The sequence below is a fragment of the Cotesia typhae genome, unplaced genomic scaffold (assembly GCF_013202065.1).
Source record: "Cotesia typhae breed Kobodo isofemale line unplaced genomic scaffold, CoteBio_Ctyphae contig_48, whole genome shotgun sequence".
In the NCBI taxonomy this organism is placed as follows: Eukaryota; Metazoa; Arthropoda; class Insecta; order Hymenoptera; family Braconidae; genus Cotesia; species Cotesia typhae.
Window position 1 is genome coordinate 2247579 of NW_027423756.1, and position 24621 is coordinate 2272199.

Here is a 24621-nt window from a genome sequence, read left to right on the forward strand (position 1 = left end):
TTTTTATTTTTAAAAATTTTCTTCACCTACTGTAGTGTCACTGATTATTTTTATTGCTTTTTTTTTTTTTAACTTCAAGTGCACACTGATCATTTGAATTTCATCATTAAATAATCGCAAATTTTTGGCTTTATGGGGCTGTATCTCAGAGTGTATGGGGTACTTTTATAACTTTTCTTTTTTTTTTTTTTTTTTAATTACAGGGGTATCATTGAATATGACTGTTGGCTTTTTTTTTTTTTTCATTTTTCGGTGACACCGAAAATTTGAGTTTTAATTATCAAAAAATCGCACATTTTTTATTTTATGGGGCTGTCTATGGGATGATTTTTCTAATATTAATTTTTTTTTATTTACAGGAGTATCATTGATCATTATTATTGCATGCGGGCATCCCGCTATAACTGAGCAATGATATCACACGTGTGCAAGCGAGCGCGCACTCATTGCCTGTCGCGCTTCCACTCGCTCGCTCTTGCGCCTACCGTTCTGCCGCTAAACCGCGCTCCTCATTGGTCTATTTTCATAAATTTGTAGTAATTTTTCTATGGGTCTGATCGAAAAATGGTAAAGGACTTTTCTATTCAGAATCCAATTTTCTACCACACCCTGTCCGGTGGCTCACGACTTCTGAGACACCCTGTATATGGATATATATATCAAAAATGCATGTGGGTACTCAAATAAAAGCTCTTGATGAGTGTAACATCAGGATGAGCTTACATCTATAAAAATATCAATAATTAAGAAATGACCTTGTATCTTGTGAACTATTGATATTTTTTAAAACATAAGCTCGTTTTGATGTTACACTCATCGAGACCTTACATTTGAGCACCCACATCATTTTTTCATATATTTATATATATTATATATATGTATATATGAAAAATATATCAAAATGCATATGGGTATTCGAATGGAAGCTCTTGATAAGCGTAACATCAGGATGAGCTTACATCTCTAAAAATATCAATAATTAAGAAATAACCTTATATCTTGTGAACTATTGACATTTTTAAAGATATAAGCTCCCCCCGACATTACACTCATCGAGACCTTTCATTTGAGTACCCAGATCAATTTTTCATATAATAATAATAATAATAATAATAATAATAATAATAATAATTATTATTATTATTATTATTATTATTATTATTATTATTATTATTATTATTATTATTATTATTATTATTATTATTATCGTCGTACATCTGGCGAGGGGTAAGTGCTCTGATACTGGTGATGATGTCGAATTAGTGGATGGGAGCGTCTTAAGCCAATTAGACGCCGGGGAGTTGTATAGATATCTAGGAATGGAAGAGCACCGCATGCATGCGGTCTCTGAAGTCCGAACAACTCTCCAGAGCGAGTATGTTAGGAGACTCCGGAAAATTTGGTCCTCCGAACTTTCCGGCAAAAACAAAGTCTCAGCTACTAACATGCTCGCTGTCCCAGTCTTACTATACTCTTTCGGTGTCCTGAAATGGACCCGAAAGGATTTACGAGATCTCGACATCAAAACCCGTAAGATCATTAATATGAATCGGAGCATGCACCCCAATTCATCAGTCGCCAGATTATACCTCTCCCGGTCCATCGGTGGGAGAGGTTTGCAGAGTTTGGAGCGGCTTCACGACCGTTTGGTCCTGGGTTTAACTCACGAAGTTGTCAATTTCACTGCAGACGAGGATGACTTTCTTATGCAAATTGTACATAAACATGAAAATGCGCATAAGGGGTCATTCTTGTATAAGGCAGCAATATATGCGGCAAGAACCCTTGGTCTTGGAGAAATAAACGCTCTTATGGAACTCCGAAAGGAGGAATTTAAGAGCGTCATCAGGAACGCCGAGGAAAAACTACTCCTTGGCGAACTGATGGACAAGTCCATGCACAGCGTGTTCTTTAAACACGTGCGTGATCATGGCTTGTCCATCCAGCTGACGTTTTCCTTCTTAAAGTCAGCGGGCCTGATGTCCGAGACTGAAGGGTTCATATTTGCCTGCCAAGATGGTGTCATTAACACTCTTGAGTACCGTAGCAAGGTGCTCCAGGTGCAGCTTCCGGACACGTCCTGTAGGAGGTGTAGACAACATCCGGAGACGCTTATGCACCTTTTGTCGGCATGTCCAGTGCTGGCGAGAGGTGCATATATCCAGCGTCACAATGCTGCCCTGAGAGAGTACTGTACTACTATCTTCGTCATTGCTACGGTATTGACGTGACACCAGTGCTGCCTTATTTGCCAGGAGATATTCCCCAGGTTGTTGAGAATGACAGTTGCAAAATTTATTGGAACATGCCATTTGCAACAACCCGGCGGATAGATCACAACAAACCTGATATTGTGCTCTTCGACAAGGCCACTCGTGACATTTATGTCATTGAGTTCTCGGCCCCGGCTGAATACAACATCTCAGCCAAAGAAGAGCACAAAAGACAAATATATCAGGATCTCCTGTTTGAAATTGGCAAACTTTACCCAGGTTACCGTGTCAAGCTTGTCGTCCTGATTGTTGGCGTCCTAGGAGGGATGAAACAGTCTTTTGTATCCTCACTTGCCAAAGTTCCAGCTTGCTCATCAAAAGCTGAGTTCTTGGCAGTTAGGATGCAGAAGGCTGTTTTACTTGGTTCTCTCCGTCTCTTAAGGAAAATGACTTTGGCCTGCTGTGATCACTAACCGCCTTGTTGTGCGGAGTGGTCCAGCAGTAACGGATGGAGCTCAGGCTGGGCCCTCGGAGAATCGGACTCCGGGGATAACCCCCCTGAGCATTTAATAACAAAATAATAATAATAATAATAATAATATAACTATAATATAATAATAATATTATATTATATTGTATAATATTATTATTATTATTATTACTATTATAATATTATAGGATTCTATATGATATTATATGATGTTATATGATATATAGAATAAATATAATTTAAATAAATATATATATATGAAACGTCGGGTGTAAGGTCGGGATGAGCTTATATCTTTAATTAAAAACGACAATAGTTAAAAAAGTACGGTGCAATTACAAAAAATTCATTATTCCATGAGGCAAAATTTTATTTATTTATAGTTTATAAGTTACGACAGTCACATAATAACTGCAAGATCGCTAATAATAATGATAATGTGGTGGTGGACATGAACTGAAAATTAAAATTCATTTTTTTTTATTCTAATTAATATTAGAAATGATTTTTATTTAATATAAATATCAATTTGATGAAATAAATAAATAAATAAATGCAGTGTAGTCCCATGTCATTATGGGAACTATTCCTATAATATTCTAGGAATGGTTCCCATAAATTATGGAAACCATTCCTATAATAGTATAGGAATGATTCCTATAGCATTATGAGAACCATTCCCATAATATTATAGGAATGTTTTCCATAATGGTATAGGAATCATTCTTATACTATTATAGGAACCGTTCCTATACTATTATAGAATTAGTTCCTATAATGATATAGGAATAGTTCCCATAATGGTATATTTCACATATTTTTCGTTCCGTGTAGATATTAAAATTAATTTTATTAGCCATTCAAAATTTTTAAAATAAAAAAAATAATAACTTTATCTGCTGAATCCTAAAACAGAAATATTCTTTGACTCTAAGATTTTGCCAGAGGAATTCAATTTTGTGAAGAATTACTAACTTTTTTGCGCCAAAAATCCAGCCAACCCCATACTACGCAAGCAGCCAACCCGAAGTCATCTCAGTTTTCCCAGCCCAGGGCTCTATTTCCACTTGATTCTGAATCAGCTAAAAAATCACACCATCTACATAGTCGTGACACCACAAACTTCTCAGCTGATAATTCAAGTCAACATTCTGACGTAAAACATTCTACTCCTGTTTGCTCTTCTAATGCATTTTCAGAAACTGAATCCCGGAACACTGACAATCAGAAACGTTTTAAGTCCTCTAGTTCTGAGTATTCCGACAAGTTTTCTGGCTCGAATCATTATATCAAAGTGAAGTTTCGTCATGAGCCTGCTGAAATGGCACGACGACTCTTCAAATCGATAATTGGAGAAGACCGATTATCTACTATGAGCCGAACTGGTGGAAATGGGTGGCAGCCATTACCCTTAGACGTTAGCCAAACTGTTTACGGTATATAAATATGTTCATATAGTTTTTTTTTTGCATACAAAACAAAAAATTAACTTGATTTTACCTCGACTCTTTGTTTTGGAGCAAACAAAAGTTTTTTCCATTAAGGGGACTCGGTGGTCTAGCGGCCTCAAATTCAAGCTACACGGAAAGAAAAATATGGGAACTATTTCTATAATTTTATAGGTACAGTTCTCAGGCAACTATAGAAACTGTTCCCATGAATTATGAAAACTATTCCCATAATTATAGGAATATTTCCCATAACGATAGAAATGGTTCCCATAACGATGGGAATGGTTCCTATAATGGTATAGGAATGGTTCCTATACTTATAGGAATGATTCCTATACAATCATAGAAACCATTGCCATAACATTATGGGAAATATTCCTATAATGATATAGTAATGGGAAACTCATGTATCTTCCACAGAGATGTATCATGTGGCAGCCCCAATTTTTTTTTCCGTGTAGGATTTAGACCTATATATTATGGGCACCATTGCTATACTATTATAGGAATGGTTCCCATAAATTATAGAAACCATTTCTATAACAGTATAGGAATGATTCTTAAAGCATTATAGGAACCCTTCCCACAATATTATTACAATAGTTCCCATAATATTATGGGATTCGTTCCCATATTGATATAGGAATAGTTCCTATAATAGTATAGGAATTGTTCCTATAGCATTATGGGAACCATTCCTATAATGCTATAGGAATAGTTCACATAATTTTCTTTCCGTGTTTTTTAAAAAAATTTGATTTCTAATTGAAGGTAATGAAAAATGCTTTCAAATTTTTTTACAATTATTCTATTACTTATCAATTACACAAAACTGGAAATAAAAACAGAAAAAAAATTTTTTTTAATTAGAAAAATAGCGCTGAAGTCCCCCTCTTAAAAAAGATGGACCTGACTGGTGAAGGTAGGTTCATCTCTCTCTCTCATATAAATTTCAAAAATATCACTGATTTTTCATTAGCATAGGTATAGTTATCGTCGATACTAGAATTAAAAAATGAAAAAAAAAATTGGCAAAATGGCGCGTAGTTAAAAATATTTTTGAAAGCGAATTATAGATTTTCATTTTAAACTACGCGCCATTTTGTCAAATATTTTTTTTTTTTTCATTCTAATATCGACGATAATAATACTTCTACTAATTAAAAATCAGTCATATTTTTAAATTTCAGATCAGAGGAGAGATCAATCTATATCTACCAGTCAGGTCCATTTTTTTTTTAGAAGACTTCAGCGCCATTTTTCTAATTACAAAAAAAAATTTTTTTGTTTTGATTTTCATTTTTGTGTAGTTGATAAGTAATAGAATAAGTGTAAAAAATTTGAAAAGATTGATCATTCCCTTTATTTAAAAATAAAATTTTTAAAATAGCTTAAACTTTAAGCTGCTAGACCACCGGATCCACTTTACCGAAAAATTTTTCCTTTCGTGGATTTTTTGCTTTATAATTGATAAAAAAAATTTAATGCGTACTAGTATCTTTCTGGGTCAATTTGGTTTTTTACAAAATTTGAATCATGAATTCTTATACGTTAAACAACGTAAGAGAGTTGGGAAATAATAATAAAACTCTGAAAGATAATAGCAAGTGCTGGATTTCTTCAGGCATATTTATGAAAGCTTTTGGATTAAAAAATTTAATTTTTCAGAATATGTTAAATTAAATTCAAAACCAAGACTGAATTTTGAGAAATTCGAGCGAGCCGTTACACAAATGTTTACGTCAATCAGGCGAAGTAATAACGTTTCTGCAAAACCTTTACAAAATCTAGTCGATTCAAAAAAGTCATCAAGTTCAACATCTCATCACCAATCGCAGACACCAAAATCATCTTATGTTCCTGAATCGTCATCGCATGCTCCCAGTCAGTCTGCGTATGATTCTTCTACGCGTTCGCACTATCAATCACAAGATCATTCTCTCAATTATCGACAGCCTGATCATCACTCCAAAAAATCTTCTCACATCCGTCGTTCCATTGATCGTCATCATTGGTCACGTGAACGATCAAGAAGCCGTTCACTACATTCTCGATGTAGTGATGAAAGTCACCGCAAAAGTTAATGAGCACTGGTAAAAACAATTATTTGAGAAAAATGTTCTTGAATTACGCATATTATTCTATGAAATTATATTATTAATTTGAATTATACTTACAAATTCTCTAACCAAGTAATGTTTAGTGACAGAAATTCATGTCACTTGGTTCAAAAATTATTTTATTCGATTCAAGACAGTAAAATTTTTGAGAGCGATTTTCTCTACTCAGAATTTTTTAAAAAAATTTTAATAAAATAAAATAGTCTAAAAATTGGATCGGGGAATTTGGCTTCATTAATAAATCTACCTTTAATAAATATATATATATATATATATATATATATATATATATATATATATATATATATATATATATATATATATATATATATACAGGGTGTCTCTGAAGTGGCGGGAGTAATTGTTGGGGTCGATAGAGAAAAAAATACTGAATCGAAAGTTCCTGAGCCAAAAATTTTTTTGGGCCATAGAATTTGAGTTATGAATTAAAAACGATAGCCAATCAGAAGCGCGCTATTCGAGAAATGAAAATGAGCGGGGAAGTAGAGGAGACGCGAGAGTGAGATGCTGCAATAGCAGCTTACTCGCTCACACAAAGCCGAGCATGAGAGGGGATTGTGACGCTATGAGCCGAGTACGTAAGTGTGAATGAGTGGATGTATGAGGTCGCAAGCGGACGGCTTAATGTATGAGTGTGTGTCCGTGTATCGCAGCATTATTGGAGGCGTTGTAACGCTGAATTAAAGCTAACCGGGTACTCTAAGACAGAGGAAAAAATTTTAATTTTTATTTTTATTCGAAAAAATTTAATAAAAAAATAAAAAGGCCCAAGATTTAACCAGACCCACAGAAACGGAGAGTAAATTTTTAATTCTCATTTATTTTGCTGGGGATTATTTTCAAATACAAAAAAAAGGCTAAGATTCAACTGGAATCTTAATTGCTTAATAAAAGGAGTAAAGTGTAATGATGTGAATGCAAACTAATAACATTAAAGTAAAGTTATCCTTGAACTGCCGAAACACCTGTAGATTTTTTTGAAATGATTTCTTTGCTAAGAAAAAGGGAAACTAAAATATCAAAATTACTAAAACGTGAATGCCATTTCTTTTTCATATTTTCTTCGACATTTTACCTGTCAGTGAATAAAAAGAATATTTAAATTGAAATATCAAAATTATAAGGACTTGAATTCAATGTTTTGTTAATTTATCATTTGACATTTTACCTATCAATTAAGTGATAAATAATTTAAATTAAAATATCAAAATTATCAGGGCTTGGGTGCGATTACTACTTAATTTGATACTTGGGATTTTACCCGTCAATTCATTAGAAATTTATTTCAATTATAAGATCAAAATTATGAGAACATGAGTGCGATTTATTTTTAATTTATTATTCAGGATTTTAACAGTCAATTGATTGATAAACAACTTTAATTAAAATATCAAAATTATCAGGACCTGAGTTCAATTTTTTTTTTTTTTTTTAATTTATTATTTATTTACCTGTCAATTAATTAAAAAATAATTTTTATAAAAATATCAAAATTGTTCGGACTTGAGTTCAATTTTTTTCTTAATTTATAATTTGACATTCTACCTGTTAATTCACCGATAGATAATTCTAATAAAAATATCAAAATTATTCGGACTTGAGTTCAATTTTTTCTTAATTTATAATTTGACACTCTACCTGTTAATTCACTGATAGATAATTCTAATAAAAATATCAAAATTATTCGGACTTGAGTTCAATTTTTTCTTAATTTATAATTTGACATTCTACCTGTTAATTCACTGATAGATAATTCTATTAAAAATATCAAAATTATTCGGACTTGAGTTCAATTTTTTTTTTTAATTTATCATTTGACATTTCGCTTGTTGATTAAGTGATTAATAATTTTAATAATAATATCAAAATTATCAGGACTCGAGAGCGATTTTTTTAGTATATTTTTTTACATTTTACCTGTCAATTAACTGATAAATAATTTCAATTAAAATATCAAAATTATTCGGACTTGAGTTCAATTTTTTTTTTTAATTTATTAGTTGACATTTTACCTGTTAATTAACTGATAAATAATTTTAATAAAAATATCAAAATTATCAGGACTCGAGAGCGATTTTTTTTTCAATTCCTTATTTGACATTTTACCTGTCAATTAATTAAAAAATAATTTTAATTAAAATATCAAAATTATTGGGACTTGAGTTCAATGTTTGTTTTAATTTATTTTTGACATTTTACCTGACGATTAATTGAAAAATTATTTTACAGAATAATTCCCAGCAAAATAAATGAGAAATGAAAGTTTTCCATCCGTTTGGTTGGGTCCGGTTGAGTCTTGGGCAATTCCTTCTGTTTTCAAAAATTATTCCGAGCATAAGAAATAAGTAATAAAATTTTCTATCTGTTCGTTTTGGTCCGGTTGAGTCTGGGGCCTATTTTCTTTTTTGAAATAATTTTGTCAATTAATAATTGATAATAAATTTTTTCAATCAGTTTTTTATCGTCTTGTCAAGATTAGGCTGATTTTTGTTCAATAAATTTTTGTTTGTTATTGAAAAGAGAAAATAAATTTTTTGCATTCTTCTATTCTTGGCTCTGGTCGAGTCTTGGGCATTTTTTCGTTTTTAAAAATAATTCCTAGCAAAATGAATGGGAAATAAAAGTTTTCGATCCGTTTGTTTGGGTCCGATTGAGTCTGGGGCCTATTAATTTTTTTAAGAATAATGTTGTTAATTAATAATTGATAATAAAATTTTTCAATCAGTTATTCGAAGTCTGTTTGAGATTGGGCCTTTCTTTTCAAGGAAAATTAATCTTGGTGATCAAGTAATAAAAAAATTTCTATCCGTTTATTTGGGTCCTGCTGCGTCTTGGGTCTATTTTTTTTTTCTTAATAATTTAGTTAATTAATATTTAGAAATAAAATTTTTCGATTTATCTTTTTCGGGTCCGGTCGAGTCTTGGGCAATTTTTTTGTTTCGAAAAATAATTCCCAACAAAAAAACAGGAATAAAAGTTTTCTTTCCGTTTGTTTGGGTCCAGTTAAGTCTGGGGCCTATTTTCTTTTTTAAAAAATTTTGTTGATTAAAAATTCATTATAAAACTTTTCAATTATTTTTTCTTGCTCCAGTCGAGATCAGGCCCTTTTTCAAAGGAAAATAATTTTGCTGATTAAAAATAGAAAAACAAAGATTTTCAATTTATTTTATTTCGGGTCTGGTCGAGTCTAGGGCATTTTTATCGTTTTCAAAAATAATTTCCTGCAAAATAAATAAGTAATAAAAATTTCTTATACGTTCATTCGGCTACGGTTGAGTCTAGGGCCTCATTTGTTTTTTTAATTAGTTTTGATGATCAACAATAAAAAATAAAATTTTTGGATCATTTTTTCTGGGTCCGGTCGAAATTGAGCCTTTTATTATAAAAAAAGTTAATTATGATGATTAAAAATGAATAGTAAAATTTTTTTATTCATCTCCCTTTCGGTCTGATGGAGTCTTGGGCATTTTTTTCGTTTTTAAAGATAATTTCCAGCAAATTAAGTAAGTAATAAAAATTTTCTATCCGTTTGTTTAAGTCCGGTTAAGTCTGTGGCTTATTTTCTTTTTTAAATAATATTTGATTAATAATAAAAAATAAAAATTTTTTAATTAGTTTCTCTTAGTCTGTTTGAGATTGGGCCTTGTTTCGAAAAGAAATTAATTTGGCTGATTGAAAATGAAAACAAAATTTTTCAATTTATTTTTTTTTTTGGGTCCGGTCGAGTCTTGGGCGATTTTCTTCGTTTTTAAAATAATTCCCATCAAAATAAATAAGTAATTAAAACTATCTATCTGTTTGTTTGGGTCCGGTTGAGTCTGCGGACTATTTTTTTTTTTAAATAATTTTGTTGATTGAAAATTAATAATAAAATTTTTAATCATTTTTTTGCTCCAGTCGAGATTGGGCCTTTTTTTTAAAAGAAACAATTTTGCTGATTGAAAATAAGGAAAAATTTTTGTACTGTTATTTTTTGGATCCGATCGAGTCTTGGGCATTTTTTCGTTTTTAAAGATAATTTCCAGCAAATTAAGTAAGTAATAAAAATTTTTATCCGTTTGTTTGGGTCCGGTTGAGACTTGGGCCCATTTATTTTTTTATAATAATTTTGTTGATTGAAAATTAATAATAAAATTTTTCAATCATTTTTTCTTGCTCCAGTCGAGATTGGGCTCTTTTTTAAAGAAAAATAATTTTGCTGATTAAAAATAAAAATAAAATTTTTTCATCCATCTCTTTTTGGATTCCAGTTGAATCTTAGCTTTTTTTTTTTTTTTTTTGTATTTGAAAATAATCCCCAGCAAAATAAATGAGAATTAAAAATTTACTCTCCGTTTCTGTGGGTCTGGTTAAATCTTGGGCCTTTTTATTTTTTTATTAAATTTTTCGAATAAAAATAAAAATTAAAATTTTTCCTCTGTCTTAGAGTACCCGGTTAGCTTTAATTCAGCGTTACAACGCCTCCAATAATGCTGCGATACACGGACACACACTCATACATTAAGCCGTCCGCTTGCGACCTCATACATCCACTCATTCACACTTACGTACTCGGCTCATAGCGTCACAATCCCCTCTCATGCTCGGCTTTGTGTGAGCGAGTAAGCTGCTATTGCAGCATCTCACTCTCGCGTCTCCTCTACTTCCCCGCTCATTTTCATTTCTCGAATAGCGCGCTTCTGATTGGCTATCGTTTTTAATTCATAACTCAAATTCTATGGCCCAAAAAAATTTTTGGCTCAGGAACTTTCGATTCAGTATTTTTTTCTCTATCGACCCCAACAATTACTCCCGCCACTTCAGAGACACCCTGTATATGATATTTATGAAATGTATAAAATATATGAAAAATGCAAGCGGGTACTCAAATGAAAGGTCTCGATGAATGTACTATCGGGATGAGCTTATATCTTTAAAAACGTCAATAATTAAGCCATGACATTGTATCCTGTCAACTAATGATATTTTTAAAGATATAAGCTTATCTCAACATTAAACTCATTGAGACCATTCATTTGAGTACCCACATCAATTTTTCATATATTTATATATATTATATATTTTCCCATGGACTGAATTCCAAAAACATTTTCCCGTGGACTGAATTGTGAATCTAAACCATTCTGGAATCCACCGGAGGACGCACAAAAATTTCATTAAAATCGGTCCAGCCGTTTTGGAAGGATTTCAGTGACAAACACACACACAGAAGAAATATAAATAAAGAAGATTATGAAGCACAAAAAAATAAACCTTCAGCAGTCTTGCCAAAGAATGTATTAAAAATTCTACACCAGACTTTTTTAAAAGATCTACCACAAATCTTTCGCTCAGAGGTCTTTTGAAGATCTACCACAGATATTTCGCTCGCGGATCTTCCAAAGATTTTCTAGAAGTCTTTAATGGACTATACTGTTTTTTAGAAAATTTGTCTCCCCAGGTAGACTTCTAGTAGATCTCTTGCAGATCTAATAGCGAAAGATCTGTGGTAGATCTTTCATGAGTCTATTATAGATTGTTTTTTTTTACCCGGGGTTGATTGCACTGGCACATCGGTCCTAACCTTGAAATCAAGTTTTTCCATTGTCCCAGCAACCAGTGTTGATTTAAAAATTTTTTCAGCATTTATGAATTTTAAATCATAATTTATGGCGGTTCTACAAACTCGGTCACGCCTCTACCAGCTATCAATGGAACATGTGGATGGCAAACTTTAACTTAATTATTATTATAATTTTCCATCTCAACCGCCACGAGAAAAATACTGTGCATTATTTATTTATTTATCAGATTAATATTATTGAGGTGTACTCTTATTATCTTAATAATTAAATATACATTTATTAAAGGTTAATTCATTTGATTTGTATTATTTAGTTAAAAATAACTATAAATTGATCATGTTGTCGCCATCTACTATAATTGTATTGAACTACCAAGATAAAATTCAAAAGTCTGGGCAAAAGAAACCTGTGTGAATGGATGCCTGTGTAAACGATCTTCTGCGCTAACGGATACCTGGGTAAGAGAAACTCTGGGTAAATGGATGTCTGGGTAAACGGTGTACTGTATTTCAGAAATCTGGGTAAGCGCAATTCTGGTAAAATTATTCTGTCCAATGTTGGATCTGGGTAATCGGATTGTGGGCTACTGATGTCTACCCTTTACTCGTAAGAGTACTTAAAAATTCTTAGTTTATCATAAAATTATAACGCAAAGGAAATCTTTCCAAGCATGAGTAATTTAAAGGTAATCCTCTTTAAGAAAAATCATGGACGATCACGCTTTAATCTAATGCATAAACATTCCCCAAACAGACCATGCATGATCAATCTCCCTCATGGTTGTCTAAACACGATTATACTTTTTCTTTTCAGGCGAATATTCAGGTCTGACTTACGTTACACACAAGTAACGTAAGAAATTTTTTCCGCCAAAACGAGGCATAGTTCATAAATCAGCTATAAATATTTTTAAAGAGTAATGATTTCTTGACAATTTTTATTTATGGTGAATCAACTAACGTAAAATGTCATGAAGCTATGAAAATAAAAAAATACAATCTCACGGGTTGAATAAATAAGAAAATTTCAAATCCATGTAGCGAATACTTGAGTTTTAAACTAAGAGGCTATTTTTGGTGATAGTTTTTTTTATATACCTACATAAATACTTTATTAATCGAGTAAAAAATATTCATCTCAAACGAAGTAATCTATTATCATATAAATTTAAAAATTAGATATTTCCTACCAGAATTAAACTCCTTGACTCTTTTTAAATAGCAAACTCAATCAATTATTGAAAATAACCCATAACTGGCAGATAAACATTGTTGATGTGAATATTGATTAGGATAATTTTTTGACGTAGTAAGGTCTTATAAATCGAAAAATACCGGCTGCACACACGAAAAAGTGTCACGTTCCGCCTGAGCCTGAGCGTGCAAGCGAGAGCGTGGAACAAGCGATAGAGAGGCACGATCGTCCTAAGAGTTAGCTTGTGACACACTCATCTCTCTTCTCGCGTGACGACTGATTTTGCAGTTCGAATATTATTCTATAACTAATTGTTCGTGATAATATTTAAACACATTATTTGAATTAAAGTTTCAAAAACTGTAATTAATATTTGAAAATTAAAAATTAAAATGTTCAACCAGTTTTAAAAATATTTATGTCAAAGCATATCAATAATATCAAATTATTATTATCGATAATATTGATACTTGTTAATAAATAATATTAATTATAAATTAATAATAATTACTAACGATAAATTAATAAAATAATAATACACTTCTTCTCGCAAAAATTGAGGGAACAACAAAATTTCCAAAATTTAGGGGTTCTTCGGGGTACGTTGGGCTAAAGAATTTTCCTCTGACCAAAGTCTTCTTCCCAATATTGACGAAGATACAGTCGATTAACCAAAAAAAGCGAAAATGGCATTTTTTGTTCTTTTTTTACGTTAGGTAGAAAAAAATTTTTTTTGAAATTAACCATGACAGATTTTTGTAAAAATTTTCTGCAGAAAACGAAACCTCTTTTTCGCTCGCTGGGCGACCAGCAGTTCCAGAGATATCGGCAGTTGAATGGAAAAGGACCCTTTTGCATTCAAAATTCGATATCTCGAAGACAAATGATCGTGTCCAAGTCCCCAAGAAGCAAATTGAAGCAGAATAAGCAGGTTATGCGACCTATGCATTGGTCTAGCTGGAAAAATTTTTTCCATGCCCGTGGAGCGAAAAAAAAAAAAAGTGTAAGAAATTTGGGAAATTTTTTCTTCTTGCTTTATCTAAGGATTACATGGCTACCAGTGCTCCGAAACATTTTTAACCAAAAATCTGAAAACTAGAGTCTTCAAGCTTCAAAAACTTTGCTTTTTTGTTTCCTGTACGACCGTTTTTCACTGAAATACAGCCTGTTGAAAATCGCCAAAAAAATTCGGAAATTTTTTTGTTCCCTTAATTTTTGCGAGAAATGTATAAAATTATAAACTAATGAAATAATTAATATTAATTATAAATAATAATAATTATATCAATTATCAAATTATCGTATCAATTTTGATTAACAATGTATCAATAAGTCCTTTTTTTTGCTAATTTAATTTTTAAATATTCAAAATTTTTAAATTTTTAAATACAAAATAATGACGTAAAACTATCGTCCGTAAGCCGATTTTACAGACAACCAATTTTTTTGTTAGGGGCGATCAAATCGGTGGCTATGGAGTCACGGGCTCACTTCAGTAAAATTATTGCTGGTAAGTATGAAGGTAGAGACAAAAAACAAGAAACGGTTACTCGAAATGCAGCTATCGAAGAATTTTGGCGAAAAATTGAAGGCATATCTGAAGATATAAACGGCGATAAACGATTTCAAGAATTATTGAGAATTATCGATCAGATGCCAGAAATTGAAAGTTTAAAACAAAAAGAAGGAGAAAAGATTAAACAGTTGATTAAAAATATTAAAGAACAAGATGAAGGAATTGTTAAATATGATAGACTTGGATTGATACAGATAAGAAAAATTAGTAATAATAATGACATGTTGGAAGATTTGAAATTTTATCGGCGTAGATGTTTTGCTACAGATGAAAAAATAGTATTCAGAGTTGAACATATTGAGTAAAACTGTAAATAATCGTGAGTAAGTCCGTGTTAAATTTATAATAAATTTTCTATTCAATAAGAACAATATAGAATTTCTAAATTTACCGATTTTGTGATCATTTTTTTATTTCCAGGTTTTCCATGTCGCCGAGGCCCTAGAACTATAAAAATATTTAAACAATCCGTAAACTTTAAATGTTCTGTATCGGTTAGGTAGTAGAACCACGGAAATCAAAATAAAAAAATTTTATTCATTTTACCGCTTCCCGAAGATTTGATGACCACAAAAATTGCTATAAATAGTATATATAACATAACTATGCCGGTGAATTAACAAAAGTCGCAGATCACATATAATTTTTAGCCGAGACAAAGCCGAGGAAACAAAAAAGTTGCCACATTCTGGTCGGAGGGTGGAAAATAATATTTTATTCAATATTTTCTGTCCTTGTTTAATTTTCCGTGTCCCTAGGTCCCTAGGTGTTACAGCACAGGGAATTAGTACGAGAAAAATTTTTTTCTAGTTTTCCGCGTGTGTTTTTGGTCTTAAAGTCACAGACATTACTGTAAAAATTTTTCTATCAATTCTCCATGCTTTTAAGGTCTTACGGCCCCGGTTGTCAATTGAAAATGCTTTTTATTTAAATTTTTTGTCTCGTGGCTCCTGAAATCACAAATATCAGTATAAAATGAATTTTCCGTGAATTTTCCGACGTTAGCAAAAGAGTTACATTTAAAATGCATTTTACTGGTCTTTCGTATCTGGAACGTCAGACATCAGGATAGGATTCAACTTTTCTTTAAGATTTTTCGTGCCCAGGGCTTTGACAACCGCATAAATCAAAAATATCTTATTGATTAGTTGAAATTTCCGTGTATCTCATGTATTCAAGTAAAAAAACTGAAATTTATATAATTTAATCAATTTTACCGTGTCTGGAAGATCTTAGAATCATTAAAATAACGAAAGTTCTATTTCATTCTTTTTGATTTAAATTTTCCGTAGCTCTTAGGTTTAAGAGCATGAATCACAGATATCTTATTGATTAGTATAAATTTCCGTGTTTCTTATGTATTCAAATGAAAGAAGTCGAATGAATATAATTCAATCTATTTTTCCATGTCTCGTAGATCTTACAATCACGGAAAATTATAAAAATTCTATTTAACCCAAAATTTTCGTTGCTTGAAAGGCTTACAGCCACGGACATCGGTATCAAATGCTTTTTATTAGTCTTTCGTATCTGTAAGGTCGGACATCAGCATAGAATTCAGTTTTCTTTAATTTTTTTCAATGTAACAGAGCTTTGACATCCGTATGAATCATAGATAACTTCTTGATAAGTATAAATTTCCGTTTTTTTCATGTATTTAAGTGAAAAAAGTCAAATGAATATAACTTGATCTATTTTTCCGTGTCTCGCAGATCTTAGAAGCACGGAAAATAGCAAATAATTTTTTTATTTAAATTTTTCGTATCTCTTAGATTTTAGAGGAACGGAAACAGAAATAATGTATCTATTTATCAATTTTTCCGTATCTGAAGATCTTATAATCACGGAAAATTACAAAAATTCTATTTAATTTAAAATTTTCATGGCTTGAGAGGCTCACAGCCACGGACATCGGTATCAAATGCTTTTTATTAGTCTTTCGTATCGGTAAGGTCGGACATCAGCATAGAACGCAGTTTTCTTTATCTTTTTTTAATGTAACAGAGCTTTGACATCCGCATGAATCATAGATATTTCATTGATTACTATAACTTTCTGTGTTTTTTATGTATTCAAATGAAAAAAGTTGAATTAATATAATTTAATCTATTTTTCCGTGTCTAGCAGATCTTCGAATCAAGGAAAATTACAAAAATTCTATTTCAATTACAATTTTCGTGGCTTTAAGGGCTCACAGTCACGGACATCGGTATAAAATGCCTTTTATCAGCCTTTCGTATCTGTAAGGTCAGGCATTAGCATAGAATTCAATTTTTTTAAATTTTGTTCGTGTCTCAAAGCTTCAACATCAGTCGGATAAAACATAGATATCGAGTTGTTCAGTTAAAATTTCTGTATTTCTAATGTATTCAAATGAAAAAAGTTGAATTAATATAATTTGATCTATTTTTCCGTGTCTAAGAGATCTTAGAAGCACGGAAAATAGCAAAAAAATTTTTTCATTTTAATTTTCGATGGCTTCAAGTCACTGACGTTGACAGAGGATTTTTTTTCTTTATTAATAATCCATGTCTTATATAACTTTGAATTACGGCTATTGCTATAGTGAATTTATTCTTTTAAATTTATGTATCTCCAACCTTTTGAAACCACTGAAATTAAATCTTGGGAAAGAATTGTTTATTTAATTATCCGTGCCCTTTAAGTCTTACGGCTCGATAAATCAATACAATTTTTAACTTTCCGCTAAATAAATCAATGATTATCGAAAAATCGGGAAGTAATTGTTTTTACCCCGTTTTGCAAAAATTGAGGTTTCAACAGATCTTAACGATTTGAAGCCCTAAGAAGCTTTCCTGACAATTTTTACGATGATGTCCGTACGTCTCTCTCTTCGTGTGTGTGTGTGTGTGTGTGTGTGTGAACCTCTTATAAGTGCTTGATGAGCTCGAAAGCATAGGAAAGCTATCTCTTTGAGCTCGCAGAGCTGATCAAAAAAAAATTCCAAATTTTTCGGTAGTTTTCAACAGGCCGTAACTTTGAGAGAAATGGTCGTACAGGAAATAAAAAAAAAGGAAATTGTAGCTCCAAGTGTCTAGTTTTTGGATTAGAACTTCAAAATTTTGTAGCCTCCGTGGTTTCTGAGTAATCGTAGAAAAACCAGCAACAAAAAAATTCTCAAAATTTTTTTAGTTTTTTTTTTTTTGGTCTACGGGCGTGGAAAAAAATTTTGTTAGCTTAACCACCATAAGGATCGGATACTTTGTTCATTTAGCTTTAATTTCTTTTTTAAACACCCTGATACGTCTACTCCTCGCTGAGATATCGGTCTTCAAATGGAAAAGGATCTTTTTGTCTTTGATTATCGATATCTCAGCAACCAATGATCGCACAGAAAGTTAAAGGTGGGTTTCAAGAACTTGAATGAATTCCCCTTAACGACAATCCATTGTTTTTTCGAAAATTTTTTTTCTTTCCGTCACATGAATTTGAAAATGCAACAAAAAAGGGCTTTTAGTGGTTTTTGGAAAATCAAGCGCTGGATCGAAAATATTGAGGAAACCACTAATGTTAAGTGTGCCTTTTACAGTTCAATATGTCCACAAAAACCCTACAAAGAATCAAATTAATCCAGCCAGCCGTTTTTTTGTTTCACTTGATCGAATTTTTGAAAAAATTAAAGGATCACGTTTTTGCTCTGAAAAGCTCATAATTTTTAAAAATGAGAGAAAAAAATTGTTTTTTCGAGCTTTTTCCACATTTTTGTTCCAGAAAGTGCTTAAATTGAAAAAAAAAAATTTTTTTGAAATTTTTCTCTTGAAAAGTTTAAGAAAACAATTACCGCCGGCATTAGCGTTATCCAAAGCGTACCACGTGGAGGTCGCGCGGTCGGATTTACGCTTCTGTGTGTGTGTGTGTGTGTGTGTGTGTGTGTGTGTGTGTGTGTGTGTGTGTGTGTGTGTGTGTGTGTGTGTGTGTGTGTGTGTGTGTGTGTGTGTGTGTGTGTGTGTGTGTGTGTGTGTGTGTGTGTGTGTGTGTGTGTGTGTGTGTGTGTGTGTGTGTGTGTGTGTGTGTGTGTGTGTGTGTGTGTGTGTGTGAGGTATTTCAGGAGAATTGAGACCCGGTGGCTCGTCAGTTCCACCGTATTTAATGACTCCAAACTCATTATCTGAAGGTTTTTGTTGGTTCAATACCGGGTATTACCACCCCTGTTTTCAATAACGGCTCTCAAACGTTCAGCCATGTTTATGCAGACGGTAATTTGAGGCTGCGGAATGGTATTCCAAATGTACTGAAGCGCGCGCTCCAAAGCAGCTACGTTCTGCAAATTTGGATACTCTCTGCGCAACCGACGGCCCATTATGTCCCAAACGTGCTCTATGGGGTTGAGATCTGGACTCATTGCTGGGTGTCGCAACAATGTGATGTCATGCCGCTCAAAGAAGCGCCGGGTAATGTTGGCTGTGTGTGGACGTGCATTATCTTGCATCAATATGAATGACCTCAGATGTTGTCGTCTGCGCAGAACAATGGGCCTTAAAATTTGGTCGATGTAACGTCTAGCTGTCAAAATTTCGCGTACAATTACCAAAGGTGTTCTCCAATTTCGTGAAACGCCGCCCCACACCATAACTGATCCACCGCCGTAGGCAACGACTGGACGGACAAAGTTCTGGCGAAAACGTTCTCCACGACGGCGCCAAACGAGAGGACGTCGATCGTTGCCATACAGATTAAAACGAGACTCATCAGTGAATAAAACATTTGTCCATTCCCTCAAGTTCCAATTTCGATGATCGTAAGCATACGCTAAACGAGCTCGACGATGTCTTGCTGTCAACAGGGGTACACGATTAGGATGTCGTGCGTGTAACCCAGTTTCACGAAGACGGTTGATGATTGTTCGAGAGCAAATGTTTCGCACTTGATGCCGTCGTCGCTGTTGCTGTTGTTGTTGCTGTTGTCTGCGATTGGGGAAGTTTCGAGCGACAATATTCGCATTGACGAAAGGTTGTCGTCGAACTTCTCTAACAATTGTTCGATCATCGCGGGCATTAGTGACTCGATGGCGACCTTGTCCGGGGCGACGATGATATTGATTCGTCTCTTGGTATCTGGTATAAGCTCGAGATACGACAGATTGACTTACACCCATCCGGATAGCAACTGCATGTTGAGTGTAACCTTCGTCGATACGAGTCACTAAACGAGCGACTTCCACCTCCGATAAATGTCGTCTAACCATGATTAAGCATCAAAAGTCAGAAATTTTCAATTTTGACCAAAAATTAAAAAAATTTTTTTAGCGCAGAGGGATTAGTTTTGAAAAAACTGTTGAATGAAGCGATGTGCTAAGGATTCACAAAAAGAAAAGAAAAAAAAACTCCGAAAAGCGTATGAAAAAAATCGAAATTCGATTGGGGGTATTAACTTTTTTATTAATTTAATTAAAAGGAGATCAGTAGAATCAAGGAATGCAGCGGTAGAAAGGTGATAAAAATCATTGGGCGATGGTTTTGAGTTTCCTTAACTTGTTAAAAAAAAAATTTTTCCAAAAAAATTTTTTTTTAATTTTTTTCGAAAAATTTTTTTTTTTTTGAAAATTTTTTTTTTTGAATTTTTTTTTTTTTGAAAATTTAAGCACTTTTTGGAACGAAAATGTGGAAAAAGCTCGAAAAAACAATTTTTTTCTCATTTTTAAAAATTATGAGCTTTTCAGAGCAAAAAACGTGATCCTTTAATTTTTTCAAAAATTCGATCAAGTGAAACAAAAAAACGGCTGGCTGGATTAATTTGATTCTTTGTAGGGTTTTTGTGGACATATTGAACTGTAAAAGGCACACTTAACATTAGTGGTTTCCTCAATATTTTCGATCCAGCGCTTGATTTTCCAAAAAACCACTAAAAGCCCTTTTTTGTTGCATTTTCAAATTCATGTGACGGAAAGAAAAAAATTTTTTTCGAAAAAACAATGGACAGTCGTTAAGGGAAATTCATTCAAGTTCTTGAAACCCACCTTTAACTTTCTGTGTGATCATTGGATGCTGAGATATCGATAATCAAAGACAAAAAGATCCTTTTCCATTTGAAGACCGATATCTCAGCGAGGAGTGGACGTATCAGGGTGTTTAAAAAAAGAAATTAAAGCTAAATGAACAAAGTATCCGATTCTTATGGTGGTTAAGCTAACAAAATTTTTTCCACGCCCGTAGACCAAAAAAAAAAACTAAAAAAATTTTGAGAATTTTTTTGTTGCTGGTTTTTCTACGATTACTTAGAAACCGCGGAGGCTACAAAATTTTGAAGTTCTAATCCAAAAACTAGATACTTGGAGCTACAATTTCCTTTTTTTTTATTTTCTGTACGACCATTTCTCTCAAAGTTACGGCCTGTTGAAAACTACCGAAAAATTTGGAATTTTTTTTTGATCCCTTAATTTTTTCCAGTAGTGTATATATGTCATTTCTAATCCCAATATACTTTTGTCATTCATTTAAAACGAATTAGGGGAACCTGGGGCACGAAGGCCCCCTGGGGCACAACGGCCCCCCTAAAAAATTAGGTAAAAATTTTTTTCTTCAATTTCCCTCAAGTTATGAACTCTATAATGTTTTTATGATATTTTGGGCCAATATGTGATGTGTGGGGCATAATGGACCACTCGAGAAAAAAATTGTAACGAGAGAAAAATATTTTTTTTTTTTTTTTTCAAATTGTGATAAATTTGTGGTAAAATGAATTAGAAAAAATTTACTTGACCTAAAAAATTGAATCATACAGGGGAGAGAGGTACACGACGGTTTCGGGTGTAACGGCCCCTCTCATAAATTAGGTATAATAAATAACAAAATTAATTCGTCTATAAATTTTGGAACCTTTCATTATAAGCCGAGTGCGATCAACGATCCGTACGCGGTCCAGGTGTTTTCCTCCGTAGGTTTACTTTAAAAAATACCGGGCATTAATTTTTAAGGGTGGATTTTTATGTCCGCACACGGACTTACCTGGAACGGTAAACCCCAAGGATTTTTATGTAATTAATTCGTCTATAAATTTTGGAACCTTTCGTTATAAGCCGAGTACGATCAACGATCCGTACGCGGTCCAGGTGTTTTACTCCGTAGGTTTAATTTAAAAAATACCGGGCATTAATTTTTAAGGGTTGATTTTTATGTCCGCACACGGACTTACCTGGAACGGTAAACCCCAAGGATTGTTATGTAATAAATAACAAAATTAATTCGTCTATAAATTTTGGAACCTTTCATTATAAGCCGAGTGCGATCAACGATCCGTACGCGGTCCAGGTGTTTTCCTCTGTAGGTTTACTTTAAAAAATACCGGGCATTAATTTTTAAGGGTTGATTTTTATGTCCGCACACGGACTTACCTGGAACGGTAAACCCCAAGGATTTTTATGTAATAAATCACAAAATTAATTCGTCTATAAATTTTGGAACCTTTCATTATAAGCCGAGTACGATCAACGATCCGTACGCGGTCCAGGTGTTTTACTCCGTAGGTTTACTTTAAAAAATACCGGGCATTAATTTTTAAGGGTGGATTTTTATGTCCGCACACGGACTTACCTGGAACGGTAAACCCCAAGGATTTTTATGTAATTAATTCGTCTATAAATTTTGGAACCTTTCATTATAAGCCGAGTGCGATCAACGATCCGTACGCGGTCCAGGTGTTTTACTCCGTAGGTTTACTTTAAAAAATACCGGGCATTAATTTTTAAGGGTTAATTTTTATGTCCTCATACGGACTTACCTGGAACGGTAAACCCCAAGGATTTTTATGTAATTAATTCGTCTATAAATTTTGGAACCTTTCGTTATAAGCCGAGTACGATCAACGATCCGTACGCGGTCCAGGTGTTTTACTCCGTAGGTTTAATTTAAAAAATACCGGGCATTAATTTTTAAGGGTTGATTTTTATGTCCGCACACGGACTTACCTGGAACGGTAAACCCCAAGGATTGTTATGTAATAAATAACAAAATTAATTCGTCTATAAATTTTGGAACCTTTCATTATAAGCCGAGTGCGATCAACGATCCGTACGCGGCCCAGGTGTTTTCCTCTGTAGGTTTACTTTAAAAAATACCGGGCATTAATTTTTAAGGGTTGATTTTTATGTCCGCACACGGACTTACCTGGAAAGGTAAACCCCAAGGATTTTTATGTAATAAATCACATAATTAATTCGTCTAAAAATTTTGGAAGCTTTCATTATAAGCCGAGTACGATCAACGATCCGTACGCGGTCCAGGTGTTTTACTCCGTAGGTTTACTTTAAAAAATACCGGGCATTAATTTTTAAGGGTTGATTTTTATGTCCGCACACGGACTTACCTGGAACGGTAAACCCCAAGGATTTTTATGTAATAAATCACAAAATTAATTCGTCTATAATTTTTGGAACCTTTCATTATAAGCCGAGTACGATCAACGATCCGTACGCGGTCCAGGTGTTTTACTCCGTAGGTTTACTTTAAAAAATACCGGGCATTAATTTTTAAGGGTTGATTTTTATGTCCGCACACGGACTTACCTGGAACGGTAAACCCCAAGGATTTTTATGTAATTAATTCGTCTATAAATTTTGGAACCTTTCGTTATAAGCCGAGTACGATCAACGATCCGTACGCGGTCCAGGTGTTTTACTCCGTAGGTTTAATTTAAAAAATACCGGGCATTAATTTTTAAGGGTTGATTTTTATGTCCGCACACGGACTTACCTGGAAAGGTAAACCCCAAGGATTTTTATGTAATAAATCACATAATTAATTCGTCTAAAAATTTTGGAACCTTTCATTATAAGCCGAGTACGATCAACGATCCGTACGCGGTCCAGGTGTTTTACTCCGTAGGTTTACTTTAAAAATACCGGGCATTAATTTTTAAGGGTGGATTTTTATGTCCGCACACGGACTTACCTGGAACGGTAAACCCCAAGGATTTTTATGTAATTAATTCGTTTATAAATTTTGGAACCTTTCGTTATAAGCCGAGTACGATCAACGATCCGTACGCGGTCCAGGTGTTTTACTCCGTAGGTTTAATTTAAAAAATACCGGGCATTAATTTTTAAGGGTTGATTTTTATGTCCGCACACGGACTTACCTGGAAAGGTAAACCCCAAGGATTTTTATGTAATAAATCACATAATTAATTCGTCTAAAAATTTTGGAACCTTTCATTATAAGCCGAGTACGATCAACGATCCGTACGCGGTCCAGGTGTTTTACTCCGTAGGTTTACTTTAAAAAATACCGGGCATTAATTTTTAAGGGTGGATTTTTATGTCCGCACACGGACTTACCTGGAACGGTAAACCCCAAGGATTTTTATGTAATTAATTCGTTTATAAATTTTGGAACCTTTCGTTATAAGCCGAGTACGATCAACGATCCGTACGCGGTCCAGGTGTTTTACTCCGTAGGTTTAATTTAAAAAATACCGGGCATTAATTTTTAAGGGTTGATTTTTATGTCCGCACACGGACTTACCTGGAAAGGTAAACCCCAAGGATTTTTATGTAATATATCACATAATTAATTCGTCTAAAAATTTTGGAACCTTTCATTATAAGCCGAGTACGATCAACGATCCGTACGCGGTCCAGGTGTTTTACTCCGTAGGTTTACTTTAAAAAATACCTGGCATTAATTTTTAAGGGTTGATTTTTATGTCCGCACACGGACTTACCTGGAACGGTAAACCCCAAGGATTTTTATGTAATAAATCACAAAATTAATTCGTCTATAAATTTTGGAACCTTTCATTATAAGCCGAGTACGATCAACGATCCGTACGCGGTCCAGGTGTTTTACTCCGTAGGTTTACTTTAAAAAATACCGGGCATTAATTTTTAAGGGTGGATTTTTATGTCCGCACACGGTGTATTTAAAGATCTACTTTTTCATATTCCTTGAAACAATTTTGTATTTTTGCAAAATTATGATTTGGTTTGGGAAAGTGGTAGAATCTAATCTCTGGATCACTACATAACCTACTATTAC

At 33.2% G+C, this 24621-nt stretch overlaps 1 protein-coding gene and 1 long non-coding RNA gene across 3 annotated transcripts in view; both read left to right on the plus strand.

Moving 5' to 3' along the window:
- The window catches only part of LOC141529551 (uncharacterized), a 104442-nt gene that overhangs the window by 47028 nt on the left and 32793 nt on the right, over nt 1-24621 (plus strand). The gene's annotated exons all lie outside the window — the stretch shown is intronic.
- Nucleotides 1-24621, plus strand: part of LOC141529522 (zinc finger SWIM domain-containing protein 3-like) — a 45065-nt gene that overhangs the window by 4603 nt on the left and 15841 nt on the right. Inside the window, exon 2 of one of the 2 annotated variants that reach the window (XR_012479605.1) lies at nt 11918-12043. The exons of the other annotated variant lie outside the window; for it this stretch is intronic. The gene's annotated coding sequence lies outside the window, so the exon portion shown is untranslated. Of the gene's footprint in view, nt 1-11917; nt 12044-24621 lie in introns of those variants that run through there. 2 annotated transcript variants of the gene reach the window in all.